Here is a 12,258-nt window from a genome sequence, read left to right on the forward strand (position 1 = left end):
CTTTTACTATATCTGTCAACAATAACAAACAAACAAACAAACAAGAAAACACACTTTCCTTCAGCAGAACTCTGTGTGTGTGTGTGTGAGAGCATGCAGCATGACTTTAGAGTGATGCTCATCTGTTATAGATGAGTTTACCCGGTCACACCGACCAGGAGTGCTGGATCGGGTTGGCTCACACACACACACACACACACACACACACACACACACACACACACACTAACACATATACACGCACACCTGAAAGTTAACCCTGGGATGCCCTGCAATGAGAGCAGCAATGGTGTCACAGCAATACCAGAGGTGGTGGTACGGTCATGCTTACGCTCTAGAGAGAGTGTAGAGGGTGTTGTGTTGCAGGTTCTTAGCTTCTTAGCTCCACTGCCCATAAAAGCTCAACCAACCTCAGACGTAATATCCAGTATGAAGCTCTAATAGCATTAATATCCAGTATGAAGTTCTAATAACATTAATATCCAGTATGAAGCTCTAATAGCATTAATTTCCAGTATGAAGCTCTAATGACAATAAAATCCAGTATGAAGCTCTAATAACATTAATATCCAGTATGAAGCTCTAATAGCATTAATATCCAGTATGAAGCTCTAATAACATTAATATCCAGTATGAAGCTCTAATGACAGTAATATCCAGTATGAAGCTCTAATGACAATAAAATCCAGTATGAAGTTCTAATAGCATTAATATCCAGTATGAAGCTCTAATAGCATTAATATCCAGTATGAAGCTCTAATAACATTAATATCCAGTATGAAGTTCTAATAGCATTAATATCCAGTATGAAGCTCTAATAGCATTAATATCCAGTATGAAGCTCTAATAGTATTAATATCCAGTATGAAGCTCTAATAGCATTAATATCCAGTATGAAGCTCTAACAACATTAATATCCAGTATGAAGCTCTAACAACATTAATATCCAGTATGAAGCTCTAATAGCATTAATATCCAGTGTGAAGCTCTAATAACATTAATATCCAGTATGAAGCTCTAATAGCATTAATTTCCAGTATGAAGCTCTAATATCATTAATATCCAGTATGAAGCTCTAATAGCATTAATATCCAGTATGAAGCTCTAATATCATTAATATCCAGTATGAAGCTCTAATATCATTAATATCCAGTATGAAGCTCTAATGACAATAAAATCCAGTATGAAGCTCTAATAACATTAATATCCAGTATGAAGCTCTAATAGCATTAATATCCAGTATGAAGTTCTAATAGCATTAATATCCAGTATGAAGTTCTAATAGCATTAATATCCAGTATGAGGTTCTGGAGATACAGGGTAGATACAGAGTTTTGCTGTCTGAGCTCTGGTTCTGGTCGGTTCTGGACATTTGGTTTTCTGTCAAAAACAGCTGTGGAGAGATGCTGAGCCTGTGGACCAGCTACCTTTCCATCACATCGATCGGCTTGCTGCAGTAATATTGTGTAACGCTTAATACATACACCCCCCTCCACAGAGACACACACACACACACACTTTTCCCAGGGTGAAGTGTATTAATAGTAACAGTAATTAGGCCATAGATTCTATACCTCCCACCGAACTGAGAGGAGAACAGTGTGTTTATTATTCACCCCCTATATAAACAGATTCCCCACGTCTAGAACCGTTCACAGTGAACAGACAGAGCTGTGTCATAACTTGGACATTTACTCTAATGCAGTAAATAAAGATGAAGCCCACACTGTCAACTTTAAATTTACTGTAAAACAAGTTACACCTTGATTAAATAAACATTTTTCCCTAGTAGATCATTTTTAATTTTTAATAAAATGTTATGTTAAGGTTTATTAAGTAATATTTGTGTTAATTTTGCTTGAAACCTGTGTAAAGTTTCCATTTGTTAAAAAATAATTTGAATATTTTAGAAATAATTGTAGAAAAAAATGCTAAATGTTCAGTATTAGTCAAATTCCAATTTCTAGCAAATTGTTGCAGTCAACCAGAAAACCTCATATCTCCAAACTGCCAACTTTACAAGAGGAGGAAAATCTAGTCAATCTAGGAAAGTCAATGTAAAAATATTTTAGTTATGTAGTTATTTTGGAGCATTTCTACTGGTCCATTCATCATGAAATGCTAATGTAACATAAAGAATAAGTGCCAGATCCACATTTTGTAAAAAAAATAAATAATTAAAATAATAATGATTAAAAAAAAAATTAATCAAATGTCGAAAAGAAAACTCAGAAATACATGTAGAAGTTGGTCAATATTTCTGTATTACTTTATTTTTAAATAAAAAAAATCTATTCTATATCTGTCTGTTGTGTCAACTTTGTATGTATTTCGTCACTATCGCTTTTTTATATTTTTTTTTACTTGGTTTAAAACAGTATAACAAAAAAAAAACAACCAAACTGTTAATTAATTTTTTTTTTTTTACAAAACTTGTACACTATAGAAATAATCCAAGATTACTACATTAACCAATCATTACTAGTCTGGAGATACAAGGCTTCATTGCCATCGTGATTTGAAGGTCTGTGTGGAATAGGAGGTTCATCACTGACCACTCTGAGCGACTCTGACCTCTAATCGGAGTTACAGCTCATACATGACCAGACGTACCTCTTCTAACACTCCAGCGGTTAGGTGGGTTGCCGTGGTGAGAATGGGGAGCTGAACTGGGTTGCTGTGGAGACGATAACCTGAGGGGTGGCGATGAGCCAAATAAAGCAGCGCCGAGAGAAACTCAAGGCAGTCATGCAGTGTTTAGCAGAGCTGGTTCTGACCCAGTTTAAGAATCCTTTAAAACAAATATATGGGTTCCCGGGTCTCAGTGGAGAGCGGACGCCAGCAACAGACGTGTTTGAGGAGCTCAGACCCTCAGAGCTGGAAGTTCTTCTCCAGCTGAGAGACTGATCCCAGTTCAGATGCACATGCTCTGGAATAGGCCTGACCTTGTGACCCCCTGGACCGGCAGTGTGCTCCCTGCCACGGGTGGGTTCACTGTGGAGGCTACATACTGTTGCACTGCTGAGCGATGGCCATAAAGGATGACCAGTCGAGTGCACGTGCTGTTTACTAACAAGCTGATTAGCCGGTTTTATTGACGGGCGGGACACTGTCTGTCCCTCCAGCATGCAGCCACCAACGCTGAGCCTTCCCGTTTATCCCTCAACCAGTGAAGCGCCTCCTTCTGAACCACCTCTACTCCTCTCTGCTCTCAGATACGGGTATTTAGACCCCTTCATGTCCAACCCTCGACTAATTAGCTGTAGTTAATTATGCAAATGATGTGGTTACATTTAAATAAGCATGTAAACAGAACGTCCTTCTGCTGGATTACAAAAAAGAAAGAGTGTGTGTGTGTGTGTGTGTGTGTGTGTCAACACTGATGGACCTAGTGGGTGACCCAGATAATATCTATTGTGTGTGTGTGTGTGTAGAGAAAGTGGGCTTTAATGTGAATCCAGTGTGTGTTCAGCTCACACTTGTCACACAAACCTGTCCCACACACACACTCCTCAGAGACAAAGAGCACAAATGATAACAATCGCTGGATGAGTGAAATCCATCACTCATCCGGGGGGGGTGGAGAACACTCTGTGTGAGTGTATGCTGGTCAGTAACAGCAGCTCTGTGCTCAGTTTAAAAATGCTCCAATTAAAACTGCCCCATTTCCCTGAGTGTAGCACTGCCCTCACACACACACACACTTACACACAGGCCTCAGTCTGCGGAGGTGTTTCACTCATCCAGGTCAGTGAATTACTAGCGCTACACTCTCAAAGGGGAAACCCCAAGAATTCTTCTAAACTCTCTGTGGAATTAAGACGTAAATAAAGCCATCCAGAATGAGTTTGTATGGATAAAAATATAATATCCACTATGAATTATTCAGTATCCACTATGAATTATTCAATATCTACTGTTAATTATTCAGTATCCACTATGAATTATTCAGTATTTACTATGGATTATTCAGTATTCACTATGAATTATTCAGTATCCACTATGCATTATTCAGTATCCACTATGAATTATTCAATATCTACTGTTAATTATTCAGTATCCACTATGAATTATTCAGTATCTACTATGGATTATTCAGTATCTACTATGAATTATTCAGTATCCACTATGCATTATTCAGTATCCACTATGAATTATTCAATATCTACTGTTAATTATTCAGTATCTACTATGGATTATTCAGTATCTACTATGGATTATTCAGTATCCACTATGGATTATTCAGTATCCACTATGAATTATTCAATATCCACTATATGTGATCCAGTATTCACAACAAATGATTTACTACTCACTATGAATTATTCAGCACCCATTATGAATTATTCAATATCTATAAATGATTAAGTAAATAATAAATAATAAATTATTCAGCATCCACTATGAATTACTCAGTATATCCACTATGAAACTTATGTGTAAGTTCTGAACTGGAGTGTGGGCTCACATACAGAACCTTTAGGGTGTCAGCAGTTGACTCAGGACTGCCCGTCACCCAGCAGGAGGTCAGCTGACAGCGTTTGGTGTGGAGGTGTGAATTGGTGTGAATCTGCCGGGATGCTGGCGGCTGCTGAAGATCAATATGGTCTGGGACGGACGTTCCAGCTTCACACTGACAGTCTTCTTTATCTTCTGAGACTCTTTTGGTTTTGAAAAGAAAGTTTTACACAAACAACATGTGGACAAAAGTATTGGGACACCTGCTCAGTCATTGTTTCTTCTGAAATCAAGGGTATTAAAAAAGTTTCTCCTGCTTTTGAGTTGGAGTAACTGTCTCTGCTGTCCAGGGAAGAAGACTTTCTACTAGATTTTGGAGGAGCATTGCTGTGAGGATTTGATTGCATTCAACCACGAGTGTGTTAGTGAGGTCAGGATGTGGTTCCCCAAGATTCCAACTCATCCCAAAAGTATTAGATGGATCACCACCATCATTCCAGCAAATTCAGAGGCGGAGCCAGAGCAGACTACTCATTTGTTAGACCCGCCCCCTTTCTCTCAGACCAAGTGTGGCTCGGACCGCCTTCACTGAGCTTCCTTCTGCAGAACCGACCGAACAGTTTGAGTGTGGGGCAGTTTTGGAAGAGGCAGTGTTTTCCTCCTCGGGGCAGTTTCTCAGTGTGTGTGCAGTCTGTCATTAGGAGGTTTTATGAGTTTCTGAAGTGACAGAAGAGGCAGGAGCTTCTGCACTGCTGAGCTACAGAGTCGAGCATGAAATAGGCTTTATGGGTAATTAATAGAACAGCTGATTAGGAATGAGCAGAAGCTAAACGACCAAACCTGTTTATTTTTCCTATAATGTCCGTCAGTACCGGCACTGAGAGGCAATTAACACACACTCTACCACCCATTTAGAAGAATTATACACCATGAGCCACTCTTCCACTGTTAGAACTGTGTGTGTGTGTGAGGGAGTGTGTGTGTGTTGCACTGTAATGGAGCAGAGAAATCTCACTGCTTAAACACACAGACGATCATAACAGACAGTGTTGACTGGAGTAGACGAAGCAGGCCAGCTACACACTGGGTTACGGGGTTATTAGCCTGTCCTCAGCTCTGTCTGCTTCAGTTACGAGGTTTTAATATCGCAGTAGTAACAGTTAGATACAAGATAATAGATAGATATGGGTAAAGATGGGTATAGGTGGGTATAGGTGGGTATAGGTGCGTATGGGTATAGATGGGTATAGGTACAGATAGGTATGGATGGGTATGGGAATGAATCGGTATAGGTGGGTATGGGTAAAGATGGATATAAGTATAAATGGGTATAGGTGGGTATGGGTAAAGATGGGTATAAGTATAAATGGGTATAGGTGGGTATGGGTAAAGATGGGTATAAGTATAAATGGGTATAGGTGGGTATGGGTAAAGATGGGTATAAGTATAAATGGGTATAGGTGGGTATGGGTAAAGATGGGTATAAGTATAAATGGGTATAGGTGGGTATGGGTAAAGATGGGTATAAGTATAAATGGGTATAGGTGGGTAGGGGAATAGATAGGTATGGGAATAATGGGTATAGGTGGGTATTGATGGGTATAGGTGGGTATGGGTATGGAAGGGTATAAGTATAAATGAGTATAGGTACAGACGGGTATGGATGGGTATAGACTTAGTTGGTGTGGTGTAGATAGGTACAGGTATAAATAACTATGGGTATGGGTGTAGATGGGCATGGATAGGTATGGGTATAGATGGCGTGGTGTAGATAGGTATAAGTATAAATAAGTATGGGTATGGGTGTAAATGGGTATAGGTATAGATAGGTAAAGATAGGCATGGGTAAAGATGGGTATAGGTGGGTATGGGTATAGATGGTTATGGTATAGACTGGTATGGTATAGATGGGTATAGGCACAGATGGGTATGGGTATAGATGGCGTGGTGTAGATAGGTATAGGTATAAATGAGTATGGGTATGGGTGTAAATGGGAATAGGTATAGATGGCATGGTTATAGAGGAGTATAGATTGTTATAGGTATAGATGGGTTTTGTTGTTGCTGGGTATGGATATAGATATATAGATATATAGATATAGGTGGATGTAGGTATAGATGGGTATACATGGTTATGATATAGATAGTTATACTGATAGATGGGATGGGTATAGACTGATATAGGTATAGATTGGTATGGATATGGATGGGAGTAGATGGGCATGGGTCCAAAATCCACTGAAAGTGGTACACAACAGCACACACTGTACGCTGTTGTTAGCTGTGTGTGAGGGGTAGTGGAGTGTTGGAGCAGTTGGAGGAGCGTGATAGTTCAGAAGCTCATCTTGAGGAGCTTCAATTAAAGCAGCTCATTCTGAAGCGCAGTGGTTTGGTTTATAGGGCTGAGCGGGTTTGTGTGATTGGAGGCTGTTTCAGTTTTACTGCTCCTCATTATGAACTTAGCCGAGTCCCACAGCTCTTCTGCTTACTCAGCAGTTACACAACACACAGGAGAGAGAGAGAGGGGCTGCCGAGGGTGGAGACGGGATAGACATTTAGCAGATCTATAAATCCATCTTTTTTCCTCCCTACTCTCTCTCCCTTTCCCTCTCGATGGAAATGCAATCCTGATCTTATCAACGCTCTTGTGGTTGGGTACAATCAAATCCTCACAGCAATGCTCCTCCAAAATCTAGTTTAAAGTCTTCTTCTCTGGACAGTAGAGACAGTTACTCCAACAAAAGAAGGAGAAACTCTTCTTAATTTCAGAAGAAACAATGAATGAGCAGGTGTCCCAATACTTTTGTCCATATGGTGAAGCTCCAGATTAATCAGTAATGATAAATACACCTGTTTCAACAACAATACTGAGAAATACAAAGAGCATGGAGGATGAATCATTTTGACTGTGCTTGTTCTAAATGTGTGTGAGTGTGTGTGTGTGTGTGTGAGTGTGTGTGTGTGTGTGTGTGAGTTTGTGTTCTCCAAGGTGAGGTTCTGAGAGTGAAATGATCCGAGCTGCTTTCAGGGTTTCGGTCTCAGTGACAGATGGAATCTCTCAGCTGGGTTTTTATGATGTTGTTTAACAGAGTTTGACGCAGAGCTGAACGGATTCATATCTGACAAGCAGACCGTGGATTACTAACGACACTCTCCAGCATTCAGATTCAGACTCATGGATATACATCAAAACTAGTGAGACGGGAGTAAGAGGAGCCGGGATTTATAAACTCCACATAGATTTGGATAGAACATGATGTATATGACCAGGATTTACTTTTAAAATGAAAATGAAAACTAAAAAGATGACCAACAGAGTCTAATCCTAACCCTAATCCTAATCCTAACCCTAACCCCAACCTACATCTAATCCTATCCATTACTCTAATCCTAATCCTAACCCTAACCATTATCCTAATCCGAATCCCAACCTTAAATCTAATCCTAACCCTTACTCTAATCCTAACCCTAACCATTCCCCTAATCCGAATCCCAACCTTAAATCTAATCCTAACTCTTACCCTAATCCTAACTCTAACTCTAATCCTAACATCAACCTTAACTCTAACCCTAACTCTAATCCTAACCCCAACCTTAACTCTAATCCTAACCCTTAACCTAATCCTAACCCTAACCCCAACCCCAACCTTAACTCTAATCCTAACCCCAACCTTAACTCTAATCCTAATCTCAACCTTAACTCTAATCCTAATCTCAACCTTAACTCTAATCCTAACCTCAACCTTAACTCTAATCCTAACACTAACCCTAATCCTAACCCCAATCTTAACTGTAATCCTAACACTAACCCTAATCCTAACCCCAACCTTAACTCTAATCCTAACACTAACCCTAATCCTAACCCCAACCTTAACTCTAATCCTAATCTCAACCTTAACTCTAATCCTAATCTCAACCTTAACTCTAATCCTAACACTAATCCTAACCCCAACCTTAACTCTAATTCTAGTCTAACCTACCTACACCTTAAAAACCTAAAGACCCAAAGGTCTCCTTAAAGACCCAAAGGTGTCACCTTTGACCTAACAGAATCACTTTAAATATTAAAGTCCCAATAGTGTCACCTTTAAGACCTACAGATCTAACAAAGCCACCTTTAAGACCTACAGATCTAACAAAGCCACCTTAAAGACCTACAGATCTAACAGAGCCACCTTTAAGACCTAAAGATCTAACAGAGCCACTTTAAAGACCTACAGATCTAACAGAGCCACTTTAAAGACCTACAGATCTAACAGTGTCACCTTTAAGACCTAAAGATCTAACAGAGCCACTTTAAAGACCTACAGATCTAACAGAGCCGCTTTAAAGACCTACAGATCTAACAGTGTCACCTTTAAGACCTAAAGATCTAACAGAGCCACTTTAAAGACCTACAGATCTAACAGAGCCGCTTTAAAGACCTACAGATCTAACAGAGCCACTTTAAAGACCTACAGATCTAACAGAGCCACCTTTAAGACCTACAGATCTAACAGAGCCACCTTTAAGACCTACAGATCTAACAGAGCCACCTTAAAGACCTACAGATCTAACAGAGCCACTTTAAAGACCTACAGATCTAACAGAGCCACTTTAAAGACCTACAGATCTAACAGAGCCACCTTTAAGACCTAAAGATCTAACAGAGCCACCTTTAAGACCCAAAGATCTAACAGAGCCACCTTTAAGACCTAAAGATCTAACAGAGCCACTTTAAAGACCTAAAGATCTAACAGAGCCACTTTAAAGACCTACAGATCTAACAGAGCCACCTTTAAGACCTACAGATCTAACAGAGCCACCTTTAAGACCCAAAGATCTAACAGAGCCACCTTTAAGACCTAAAGATCTAACAGAGCCACTTTAAAGACCTAAAGATCTAACAGAGCCACTTTAAAGACCTACAGATCTAACAGAGCCACCTTTAAGACCTACAGATCTAACAGAGCCACTTTAAAGACCTACAGATCTAACAGAGCCACCCTTAAGACCTACAGATCTAACAGTGTCACCTTTAAGACCTAAAGATCTAACAGAGCCACTTTAAAGACCTAAAGATCTAACAGAGCCACTTTAAAGACCTACAGATCTAACAGAGCCACCTTTAAGACCTACAGATCTAACAGAGCCACCTTTAAGACCTACAGATCTAACAGAGCCACCTTTAAGACCTAAAGATCTATCAAAGTTAAGGACCCAACAGGGTCACCTTGAAGACCTGAAGACCCAACAGGATTTGCTTTGGAGAAAACTGTATTTTCCTCCATTAACACTCAACTGTAGGGATGTCAGAGGGAAAGAACGTGGTGACGAGGGAAAGTCTTCTATTTTTACAGCACTGAGGGAAACTCTGTTTTCGGAGAGGCCTTCGGGTGCTGCCAGCTCATCTGGAAGCAAGAAATAACTGTATTTCCACCAAGTTCATTGTTTCGTCGTGTCTCTCCTGGGCCTGCAGGGGCAGGGATGCGCCTCATCTGCAAGTCAGATCGGTTCGGAGCTGTTCCTCCGCACGAGAAAAAGGGAGCACCACCGGCCTGCGCTGCACAACAGCCTGTGCGAACACCTTGATACGATACGAAAGCATCAGGCGTGCTCAAGTTCTAGCCTTCAGACACACGTCACCCCCAGATTTACGCTCCGACAGCAGAACAGCTGGTAGTCAATGAGACGTTTGAGGCCACACACAGGAATTCAGCGTGGCTGGTAGGCGACCAGGATTCGTAAGAGCCTCACCTAGCATCGCTACCATGGTGTTAGCATCGCTATCGCATCGGTTGCCAGCCTCGCCCAGCATCCCTAATGCAGCGTTAGTTACAAGCCATGTTGGTGAGGTCCTGGGCCCCTCACCTCTAAACACTAGTAATTATAGGGTCTACAGCTTAAGGCTCTGAGGGCAAGGCTCGAGCTCTTTACCAGGCAGGGTCACAGGAAATGCTACAGGAAACAGAATAGAGGTCATTTTAGGCCATAGAACCTTTTTCCCCACTGCTGAAATGCGATTGACCGCTCTACATAGCCAAGCAGCGTCCAGCAGAACTAGGCCTGCCTGAGTTTTAAAACTCTGGGTCAAAATTGGATGGGATTTTTTTTAGCTAAAACGTCTATGCCTACACTCTGCTGAGGCAGCCAATGAGACCTATGAGAGCCATGGTCATTAGCATACAAAATACAAAACCCAGAAAATGCCCCCCCCCGGGAGCTGGATACTGCTTTCCTGCTCCTTGAGGGTGCCTTTGAAAGAGGAAAGGAAGCTGTATTTCATTGGAAACGAGTGAAAGTGTTAACGGAAGCTTCCCGTTCTCACTTCACCGCTCGCTTCCCGTCCCCCGTGTTTCCTGCGAGCAGCCGCGTTCACAGTTGTTAATCAGATAATAAAGCCTGGGATCCGCTCCGGGCCGCAGTGGAGAGCGCTGTCTGGAGGCACCACTTCCCGCAGCCGCTTTACTGCTCCTCGGATATTTCCCCCACTGATTATTAATAGCATCTAATTAGTTCCAGCCACTGGCTGAAGTACTGTTCTGCAGAAAAGGAAGGGGCTGGTGGTACTGATGATCAAACCGAACATATTCCTCAATGAAGAGCAAAATACAAGCACATATAGTCTCAGAAATTCATAAATTCAGTATGATGTGATACAGTGGGGTCTTAATTGGGCATATCTCCTGTAGCGTCAGTAAATATAGAAATTCCTGTAGTATTATGTATTATATTAGCGCTGTCAGCGTTAGCGTGTTAACGCACGCGATTAATCTACTTTAACCTTTTTTTTTTTTTAAAGCAAATTAATAATCTCAACCTCTAAACTAAGAATAATAAACCTCTAGACAGTTTATTAGGCACATTTTATTTATTCTCCATCTCAAAAATGCAAGGATGTGCTAGCTAGCATTTTAACTAGCCAATCCGAGATGATCGGAATATTGCTGTGATTAATGAGATTAAACTTTTTAATTGATTAACAACATTTAAATCTATATTTATGAATAAAATGGTTAATATGTTAATGATGTTCTCATTACCAGTTTAGAGCGTCAGCTTAATTGAAGCACAGAAAAAAAACCCTAAAAGCTAGCGTGGATAGTTTGGGCCGCTGGCTTGAAAAGGTCAGCACCCCACTGACTGCATGTCACGGCTGGCCCACCCTCGGACCACCCAGACTGACTGCCATGCGTTGATCTTCTCAAACAGATTTTAAACATTTATGCCAGAGGAGAACAGCGAATGGAGACTCAGGCGAGTGGTACAGGGCAGCTAACCTCTCTACTGAACACCTTCCATCACCCGAATACAGTCAGTCAGGTGGTTATTCCCACTGTTAGCTGGGTGGTCATAATGTTCTGATATATATGTATATATATCTCAAATATGCACCTTTATAGACTTAATTTCTTATATATAAGAGTGCTGCTCTTAGCTTTTCCTGAGTTTAACTGTCGGTAGTTTTGTCTCTACATATTGAGGATGTTTTATGCATGAGCCCTGGGCCCAGCGCTCCGCTAGCATCTCCAGCATTAGCATCTCTAGCATTAGCATCGTTGTGAAGCTGAGGAATTGGAGGGATGGATTTGGCCCTCTCTGAGTCTCCGTCTGACTGCATTGGAAAGCAGGGCCTTCAGATTTCATCATAGGAACGTTATTGATCGGCTGTCTCGGCCTCTCTCGCTCTCTCTCTCTCCCTCTCTCTCTCTCTCTCTCTCCTGAATTCTCGCTGGAGCTTCAGCAACCGTTTCTTCATCCAGGCCAGGGACGAGCAGACGCTGGGGGGTTCAGGGCTTTCATATCGGCAGCTGGTGCTGT

The sequence above is a fragment of the Salminus brasiliensis genome, chromosome 9 (genome assembly GCF_030463535.1).
Source record: "Salminus brasiliensis chromosome 9, fSalBra1.hap2, whole genome shotgun sequence".
NCBI classification, from domain to species: domain Eukaryota; kingdom Metazoa; phylum Chordata; class Actinopteri; order Characiformes; family Bryconidae; genus Salminus; species Salminus brasiliensis.